This window comes from Chrysemys picta, unplaced genomic scaffold (assembly GCF_011386835.1).
Source record: "Chrysemys picta bellii isolate R12L10 unplaced genomic scaffold, ASM1138683v2 scaf1541, whole genome shotgun sequence".
NCBI classification, from domain to species: Eukaryota; Metazoa; Chordata; order Testudines; family Emydidae; genus Chrysemys; species Chrysemys picta.
The window spans coordinates 5,144-14,279 of NW_027054247.1; the positions used below are offsets into that span (position 1 = coordinate 5,144).

At 55.8% G+C, this 9,136-nt stretch overlaps 1 long non-coding RNA gene across 1 annotated transcript; it reads left to right on the top strand.

The window, feature by feature from the left end:
* Positions 1 to 463: 463 nt before the first annotated feature.
* Positions 464 to 8,308, top strand: LOC135979994 (uncharacterized). Its single transcript, XR_010597230.1, has 3 exons — positions 464 to 591; positions 7,204 to 7,353; positions 8,206 to 8,308. It is a non-coding gene; the product is annotated as an uncharacterized LOC135979994 (long non-coding RNA).
* The last annotated feature ends 828 nt before the right edge of the window (positions 8,309 to 9,136 follow it).

Below are 9,136 nucleotides of genomic sequence, written 5' to 3' on the forward strand. Positions count from 1 at the left end.
AGACCAGGCCTTAGAGACTAGCAAACTTGGTTTGCTAGAGATGCAGTGCCTTGTGTCAGACCTGTGGCGCCTTAGAGACTAGCAAACTTGGTTTGCTAGAGATGCAGTGCCTTGTGTCAGACCTGTGGCGCCTTAGAGACTAGCAAACTTGGTTTGCTAGAGATGCAGTGCCTTGTGTCAGACCTGTGGCGCCTTAGAGACTAGCAAACTTGGTTTGCTAGAGATGCAGTGCCTTGTGTCAGACCTGTGGCGCCTTAGAGACTAGCAAACTTGGTTTGCTAGAGATGCAGTGCCTTGTGTCAGACCTGTGGCGCCTTTGCAAGAAAAAAGATGTGTATAATTTTCCTCTAATGTCAGAACGAAGGGAGAGATTTCAGGTGGCCCCAAGGGGTTTTCAAGCCTCGAGTGTCTCTGAAGGGAACGGCAAGGTGGCAATCTGGGAAATCTTCCTGCTGCTTTTGCAAAAATCTCTCTGAAACGACCTGAGGTGAGAGTTCCATTCAGATATTCCAACACAGACTCATCAGCAAGTTGGGCATGTGGAGACATGTTTGGTTGCAGTGATGGAAAATGGGACGCTCTGACCAGGAGGTAAGGACCATAGGCGTGCGCAGCACATTGCATTAGGGTGTGCACCCAGGGAATTTTTTTTCTTTTTTTAAAGGCGAACATCATAAACGGCTGGGTGTGGGAGGGGGTGCTGTGTGCGGGAAGGGGCTCAGGGCAAGGGATTGGGGGGCAGAGGAGGGGGTGTGGGATGTATGAGGGGGCTCAGGGTTGAGGTGCAAGAGGGGGCAGAGGGCGGCAGGGGGCTCAGGGCAGGGGGCTGGGGTTCAGGAGGGGTGCAGTGTGCAGGAAGGGGCTCAGGGCAAGGGACTGGGACAGAGGAGGGTGTGGGATGTATGAGGGGGCTCAGGGAAGGGGCTTGGGGTACAGGAGGGGTGCGGAGTGCAGGAGGGGGCTCAGGGCAGGGGATTGGGGAGCAGGGTGTGGCAGGGGGCTTAGGACAGGGAGTTGGGGTGCAGGAGAGGTGCGGCAGGGGGCTCAGGACAGGGAGTTGGGGTGCAGGAGGGGCAGGGTGCAGGCAGGGGGCTCACGTCAGGGGGTTGGGGGCAGGAGGGGCTCAGGGCAGGGGGTTGCAGGGCAAGGTGCAGGCAGGGGGTTCAGGGCAGGGGGCTGGGGTGAGAGGTGCAGGCAGGGGGCTCAGGACAGGGGGTTGGGAGCTCAGGACGGGGGTTGGGGTGAGAGGTGCAGGCAGGGGGCTCAGGGCAGGGGGTTGTGGGGCAAGGTGCAGCAAGGGGGCTCAGGACAGGGGGTTGGGAGCTCAGGACAGGGAGTTGGGATGCAGGAGGGGGTACAGGGTGCAGGCAGGGGGTTGGGGTGAGAGGTGCAGGCAGGGGGCTCAGGACAGGGAGTTGGGATGCAGGAGGGGTACAGGGTGCAGGCAGGGGGTTCAGGGCAGGGGGTTGGGGTGAGAGGTGCAGGCAGGCGGCTCAGGACAGGGGGTTGGGAGCTCAGGGCAGGGGGTTGGGGTGAGAGGTGCAGGCAGGGGGCTCATGACAGGGGGTTGGGAGCTCAGGGCAGGGGGTTGGGGTGAGAGGTGCAGGCAGGGGGCTCAGGACAGGGGGTTGGGAGCTCAGGGCAGGGGGTTGGGGTGAGAGGTGCAGGCAGGGGGCTCAGGACAGGGAGTTGGGAGCTCAGGGCAGGGGGTTGGGGTGAGAGGTGCAGGCAGGGGGCTCAGGAGAGGGAGTTGGGGTGCAGGAGGGTAGGCTGTTTGCAGGCAGGCCCGGGGCTGGGGATCTGGGCTCCCCCGTCCTGGCAGGCAGGCTCGAGGGCGGGGCAGAGGGGGCCGGGCCGGGCCGAGGCAGCCAGGGTGGATCGCAGGGCGCTGGGCTGCTCCCAGGGCTGGACTCAAGCCCGAGGGGGCCGGGCCGGAGTCCCCGAACAGCGCCGGGGAGCGGAGCTCGCAGCCGGGCTGCGGGAGGGGGCCTGTGGGCCGGGCTCGCCCCCTGCCCCGGGCCTGCTGGCTCCCAGGCCCCACTTAAGGTGGGCTGGGCTCAGGGGCGGCCTGACCCCCCGGGTGGTGCCCGGCCCCCTGGCCAGCGCGGGGAGCCGCAGGCGGGTCTGGGACCCTGGGCGCTGGAGGGGGGCAGCTGCCTTGGGGGGGGGGAGCTGGGGCAGCAGCCCCGCGGGCCACCTTAAGCGGCTGTGTTGGTGCTGCCGGGTGGGAGGCTGCCAGGGAGCACATGGGGCTGTTAAAGCAGCCAGCCCAGCCCTGGGGAAGGGGAGCCCGGCTCAACGGGGTGCAGGCCGGGGGCTCAGGGCAGGGAGAGGGGGTGCAGGAGAGGTTCGGGCTTACCCGCAGCGGCGCGCTCCCTGCCTGCCAGGGCCCCGTGCCAGGCCGCTCCCCGCAGCCCCGGGGGAGGGGCGGGGCAGCACAGGGCTCTGCACGCTGCCCTTGCCACGCCTCCAGGTACCTCCCCTGAAGCTCCCATTGGCCGCAGTTCCCCGTTCCCGGCCAATGGGAGCTTCGGGAGGCGGTGCCTAGAGCAACCCCTTACCCCCAGAGACATGCTGCCCTGCTGGCTGCTTCGGAAAGCAGCGCGGGGTCTGCGGCACCACGGGGGGCAAATCCCGCGGGCCGGATCCAAAGCCCCGAGGGGCCAGATCCGGATCCGGCCCATGGGCATTAGGGTGTGTGCCCGGGCCCGCCCCGTGCGCACGCCCATGGTAAGGACCTATAGTTTCCCAGGATGAAAGTGAAGAGAGACCAATTTCTTTCATAAGAGACAAGCAGTTCAGCCTCAGTGCTAGCAGGAGAATCCATGTGGAATTATGGGGTTTTCAAATCTAGGACAAACTCACAAAGAAGTTTAGAAATTTAAATACCAACATTTTTAGAAGTACTAATCAAAATCAAGTAATATTTTATACAGAATTTAAAATGAGATGCGGTGGAATTTTAAAAGCTGTTACTATTTAGTCTATCTGTGCACTGTGACAATAGTTTCAGATCATTTGACGCCATTTGTAACAGGATATTTATGTCAGTCATTTATTTATTGTTCCTATTTATGTAATTATCATAGATATTTGTTTCTGATCAATAAATTATTTTATATAATATGGCAACCCCTAGCAATAATGATTTGAATTAAATACCTATTGAACAAAAAGAAAAATGGAGAATCATAGAATCTCAGGGTTGGAAGGGACCTCAAGAGGTCATCTAGTCCAACCCCCTGCTCAAAGCAGGACCAATTCCCAACTAAATCATCCCAGCCAGGGCTTTGTCAAGCCTGACCTTAAAAACCTCTAAGGAAGGAGATTCCACCACCTCCCTAGGTAACCCATTTCAGTGCTTCACCACCCTCCTAGTGAAAAAGTTTTTCCTAATATCCAACCTAAGAGAAAAGCCCTGTAATTGTTCAGCCTTAAAACCCCAATTCCAGAGAGTACTTATGCACGTGACTAACTTAAAGTATGTGAGCCATCCCACTGCTGTTAGTGCTCCAATCAGGAACATGCTTAAATACATTGATGAATCAGTGTCCCAGTTCACAATAATTCCATATTAAGAATAATAGTTACTGAATGATAATTAGCCTTTTCATTCAAACAGACCCCACACCACACCTGAACTCTGCCACCTTTTCCTATTCTACTGTTTACCAGGTTTCAGAGTAGCAGCCGTGTTAGTCTGTATCCGCAAAAAGAACAGGAGTACTTGTGGCACCTTAGAGACTAACACATTTTTACCAGGTTATTTTTCCCCAGAAAACCTTGGCAATTTGGATGTTTGGTGTAGTAGACGGTTGTATTGGAAGAGGCTAGATTGGTGCCCTTTCCCCCACTAAGCAAGAGTGCATGCATCCCTTAATACATATCAATTGTTAGTTTGTAATTAGCCTGTCCATACCCCATCCATCAGGTTTATGTGCATTCACATACCCTCTCCCCCCACCCAAATCAAATCAGGTTTGTATGTATCCAACACCTACGCCCAATACACTTACTAGCACTGCCCCCACTATTAAGTTTGTGCTCGCATGCACTCTTATCAGGTTTGTGCCCCCACCGCCTGATCCCATTACCTTTGTGTGCACCAGATCCAATTCATTCTTGGGCATACACCACAAACAAAATGACATGTGAATAATGAGAGCAGGAAGAGGCCATTTTGTATTAGGATTATTTGTCACCTCTAAAATGCAGCTCCCCATTTGGTGGAATACATCAATCAGTTACTACTGGAATGGGGATGGGAGAGGTGGAGCAGGGGTGGAGTCGGGCCAGGGCTGGGGGTAGAGGGGGCCTGAGCACCCACCAGCGCCACTAGAGTCTGCTCCTATGGGGGCTACCCCTTTTGCCCTCCCCCTACTGGCCTAAAATCAAGCTTGTGTGCTCATGGACTGCATGTTCCACCAACAACCAGTTTTATGAGCACAGTGCATCAAAATTTCAGTTGTAATGTGAATAATGACTAAAAGTTACCCTAAACCCAATAATTTAAAACTATTTGAAAAACAAAACAAAACTAGCCCTTAGACCAGACCTAGTGAGGATCTACCTCTCTACCAAATCTGGGTACGTAGATAGTATTCTGAAGAGTTGCTACTCAACCCTAGCACTGCCTAGGACAAATTTAAGCCAGACACTAAAACTGGAGATTTCTTATTTAAAAGTTTTTAAAAGAAGTCAAACAGCCACTACATTAAATGTTCCAATAGTATAAAAACAAATTGGGTGTGAGTTCTCACAATGATTGTCAATCTCCCTTTAGAGAAAAAACAGGAACATATTCCCCACTGGCAATCCCTTTTATAATGCAACCGAAAATACAGAGTTGCTAATAGGAGCCTCTGTACATTCAAAGTCAACAGATGGCGCCACTGCAGAAGCCTTTGCTTGTCTTTCCTCTGGGGTTCTAAAACAGTTTTGATGTGGGCCTAATCTTATAAAAATTGTTCTATGGACCATTTCCTTACCTCTTCGAGATCAGGTAACACCTTCGTGGCAGGTACAGCAAATGCTTCCAAAGAAAAGTAGTACTAGGAACATATTGACAGTAATTTCAGTACTAGGAACGTGAGATCTGCCTGCTCACTGAAGACCACCATCAGGTCCTCCATGTGCCACCACCGATACATAAACCTCAACTTGGGACCTGCTGGTTTAGAGGCAAGTACAAGGAGTTAACTCTTACAACAAATGCCTATCCTTTCTTATGGTGCAGGTTTTTTTCAGTAGCTGTGCCTATCGGTAGTAGGAGTTCTTTCCTGCTCAAGTCTCTCTGCCTTCTTTCATTCCTTGGTGGAGTGGAAACCTACAGGTTATATTGACAAAACACAATTACATTAAAATGAGAGCAAAAAACAATAACAAAAAACAAAAACAAAAACAAAAAAAATAGACTGTATAAACAAGTCAAGGATTATAAACAGATTGGTTCACAACCTCCAAGATGTATCCCCCTCTCTGGTGGTACATGGCAGTAACAGAGCATGTGGGAGCCATACACATTCTTCTTCAAAGTCTAACTAAATCATTACCCCTATGGTGCAGAGGGGAACCTCCCGCCAATCATTCCATCACACTGTTTTTAAGCTGGGCTACATATAACAAATCAATTCATTTCCTTAAGAAGCCAGTGGGCGATTTCTATCATCTAGGATTTTAGGCCTTCCTGTGGGAAAGCCAACCTTAGGGGGATAAAAAGGGAGGAATACGCTACTACTAGATCCCCACTTAAGCTCGCCTTTATCCTACCATTGGTAGGCAGGAGGAAATAGTGACAGGTTTGTCTCCAGCTTTCATCATAGAAAGAGATGAGGCTCTGGTTTCTGTACAGAACACAAGGTGTTTCCACACAACGTAATTTTTGTGCCACTGATATTGCAAGCTACGCCCACTAGAGCTGTACTAGCACTGCCCCAGCCCAACGCGTGCATGCTCGCTAAAGGCCCCCCACGTGGATCATAACTGTACGCAGGGCCGGCTTTAGGCCGATTCGGCCGATTCCCCCGAATGGGGCCCAGCGCCTAGAGGGCCCCGCGCAGCTGTCCACCCCGCCGCCGGCCCACTTCCCCCTCCTCCCCTGAATGCTCCGCCCACCTTCTCCTCCCTCTCCCCTGCTTCCCGCGAATCAGATGTTCGCGGGAAGCCTGAAACAAGCAGCAGGCAGGAGGTAAGGGGGGGGGGGGGCGAGGAGAGTTTCAGGGAGGCGCAGTGAACAAGTTTTCTCCCTCCTCCTTATGACACCCTTTTAAATACCTGAAAACTGTTAGCATGTCCCCTCTCAGTCCCTCCGGCCTGGCCCCGGCCGAACACCCCCAGCCCGGTCCCGGCCGAGTGTCTCTGGCCTGGCCCGGACCCCGTGGCGCCGGGCTCGGGCCCGGCTGAGCGGCTCCGGCCCGGGTCCAGACCCAGAACCGGCCGAGCGGCTCCAGCTCGGGCCCCGCGGCGCCAGCCCCAGCCGAGCGGCGCCAGCGCGGACCAAGAGGCCCCGGCCCTGGCCCAGCGGCTCCGGTCCAGCTCGGGCCCCGCGGTGCCGGCCCTGGCCAAGTGGCGCCGGCCCGGCCCGAGAGGCTCCGGCCCGGCCCAGGCCCAGCGGCTCCGGCCCCGGCCCCGGCCTGGACCCGGACCCAGGCCCAGGCTGAGCGGGCCCCGACCGTACCTGGACCCGGGTCTGGAACCAGCCTGGACCGAGCGGACCCAGCCTAGACCTGGACCCGGGCGAGCGGCTCCAGGCAGCGCGGTAAGGGGGCAGGGAGCAGGTGTTGGAAGAGGGCAGGGGAGTTTGGATAGGGGTCGGGGCAGTCAGAGGGCAGGGAACAGGGGGATTGAATGGGGGCAAGGGTCCTGGGGGGGCAGTCAGGAAGGAGCAGGGGTTGGGTTGGGTGGTGGGGGGCAGTCAGGGACAGAGAGAAGAGGTGGTTGGATGGGGTAGGAGTCCCAGTGGTCCATCAGGAATGAGAGGAAGGGTTGGATGGGGCGGCAGGGGGCAGTCAGGGGACAGGGAAGGGGGGGTGGATGGTGCAGAGGTCCCGGGGGGGGGGGGTGTCAAGAACTTTAGGTAGGCTTAGCATGCATCCGTATACATTATGCAATATATGTAATATATAATTTTATTATTTATATAAAGTAAATAATACATGGAAGAAATGAAGGTGTTTTTTTACGTAACTTTTTGTTTTTTTTCAGTCATCCCTGTTGGGGCCCCGCCGAAAATGTTCGAATTGGGCCCCACACTTCCTAAAGCCGGCCCTGACTGTACGAAGAACAACCCAAGAGAGAAGTATGTGCAAAAGCATCTTACTCCACGGCACCTCATCTCACTTCCATGTGGCACAAGTAAGAGTCCCGTGCAGATGGCTCTATCCCTGCACGAATCCTCTGCAGCAGGCTCTGAGCAATTTGTAACTAACTTTCCTCAAGCAAGAGACTAGCTGTTTGCATCTATGCTGCAGGGGAGCTGGAACTAGGGGCACTGGGGTGCCCAGCATGAAGTAATATTAGCAAGCGAATGCATGGTTTCCATCATACATGGGGTTTACAGTGTTGTTCAATGGCTTTCAGCATCCCCACTATAAAAAATTGTTCCAGCACCCCTGAATTGCTGTTACCATAGGTGCCAACCCCTTGGGGGCTCCAGGGCTGGAGCGCCCACTGAAAAAAATTAGTGGGTGCTTAGCACCCACCGGCAGCCAGCTCCCTCCCTCCTCAGTGCCTCCCATCCACCAGCAGCCCAGCTGATCAATTCCTCCCCCTCCCTCCCAGTGCCTCCCACCCGCCACAATCAGCTGTTCCACAGCGTGCAGGGGGCGCTGGGAGGCAGAAAGAGGAGCAGGGATGAGGCACACTCGGAGGAGGGGACAGAAGGGGGTCAGACGAGGTGAGGAGGGGGTGGGGTGGGAAAAGGCAGGGCGGGGGTTGGGGAAGGGGTGAGGGCAGGACCTGGGGAGCAGCGGGGGCGGCAAGAGGCGGTGCGGGGGTGGGAGCTTAGGGGATGAGGGCGGGTGGGGCCGTGGGCAGAGTGGGGGGGTGGAGTAGCCCTGGAACCCAGAGGAATCCGGCACCTGTGGCTGTTACTGTACAGATTTCCTGAAAAAGGTGATTTGGCTCCCCTCCCATTACCCTGTGTTTATTTTGTCACCTTAGCCTGTCCTAGTATTCACACTACTTATTTCCCTCTCTCCTGAACAGCTTCCCCTGAACTTCACCCTGGTGGGGAATACACATCTCCAACACCCACAGAAAGTAACCGGAGAATGGGAAACATTGCAGCCATGGCTATCTGGGGGGTCTGGTAAGTCGGCCAGAGTGGTGGAGGTACAGAACGTCACAGAGCCTCTTTCAGAGCACAGAGACCCCTCTGCCACTGCGTGGTCCAGACCACCTTATCTGGATTACCCTTCTTACATACATATCTCATCACGGCGCTCCAGCCTCTGCTTTGCCCCTCCTGCCAACTCACAACCGGCCACCCGCTCCTCTTTCTCAGGCAGTGCCTGTCGCTGCTTTCCATCCGCCCTCCTCACGGTGCCTGCACCGCTTTTAGCCTCAGCCGCAGTCCCTCTCATGCCGCCATGTGGAAGCCTGGACCGAGCCCCCCGCCTCTGAGGTGCTTTCTTCATCTGGTCCCAACCATTCTGATGTTCCCGGGGTAGCGGGGTTCTACTGGCTGTGGGCAGCTCCTAGTGCCGCTTCTCCCCATTGAGCCCCCCTTTCCCTGAGAGTCTGGAGCAGTGTCAGAATTTCAAAGACCAGGGCCCCCGCCTGGGCACGTGGCCCTCTGCTCCTAAGCCCCGCCCCCGGATCGTGCCACCTCAGAGGTTCTCTCGGGCCCACCTCACAGTCGGCGCTCGCCGTCCTCTAACCTGAAGTCTCGCCTCAGTCTCGAGCTGACTCAGCCTCTCTCTCACACCGAACGCCCTCCCTCTTGAACCAATTACCGCCCAGTCTGAGCCCCGCCCCCTGGTGGAGCCCCCTGTGGGCTCCGTCCAGCCCTTGTGTCTGCGACTAAGTTTTGGAGTCCTGGTGCCATGGCGGCAGGGCAGCGATGCACAGAGCTGCCTCCAGAGGTGCGAGGGGCGGATCTCACCTGTCAGGCTTCCCATGGCAGCCCCCGCACTGA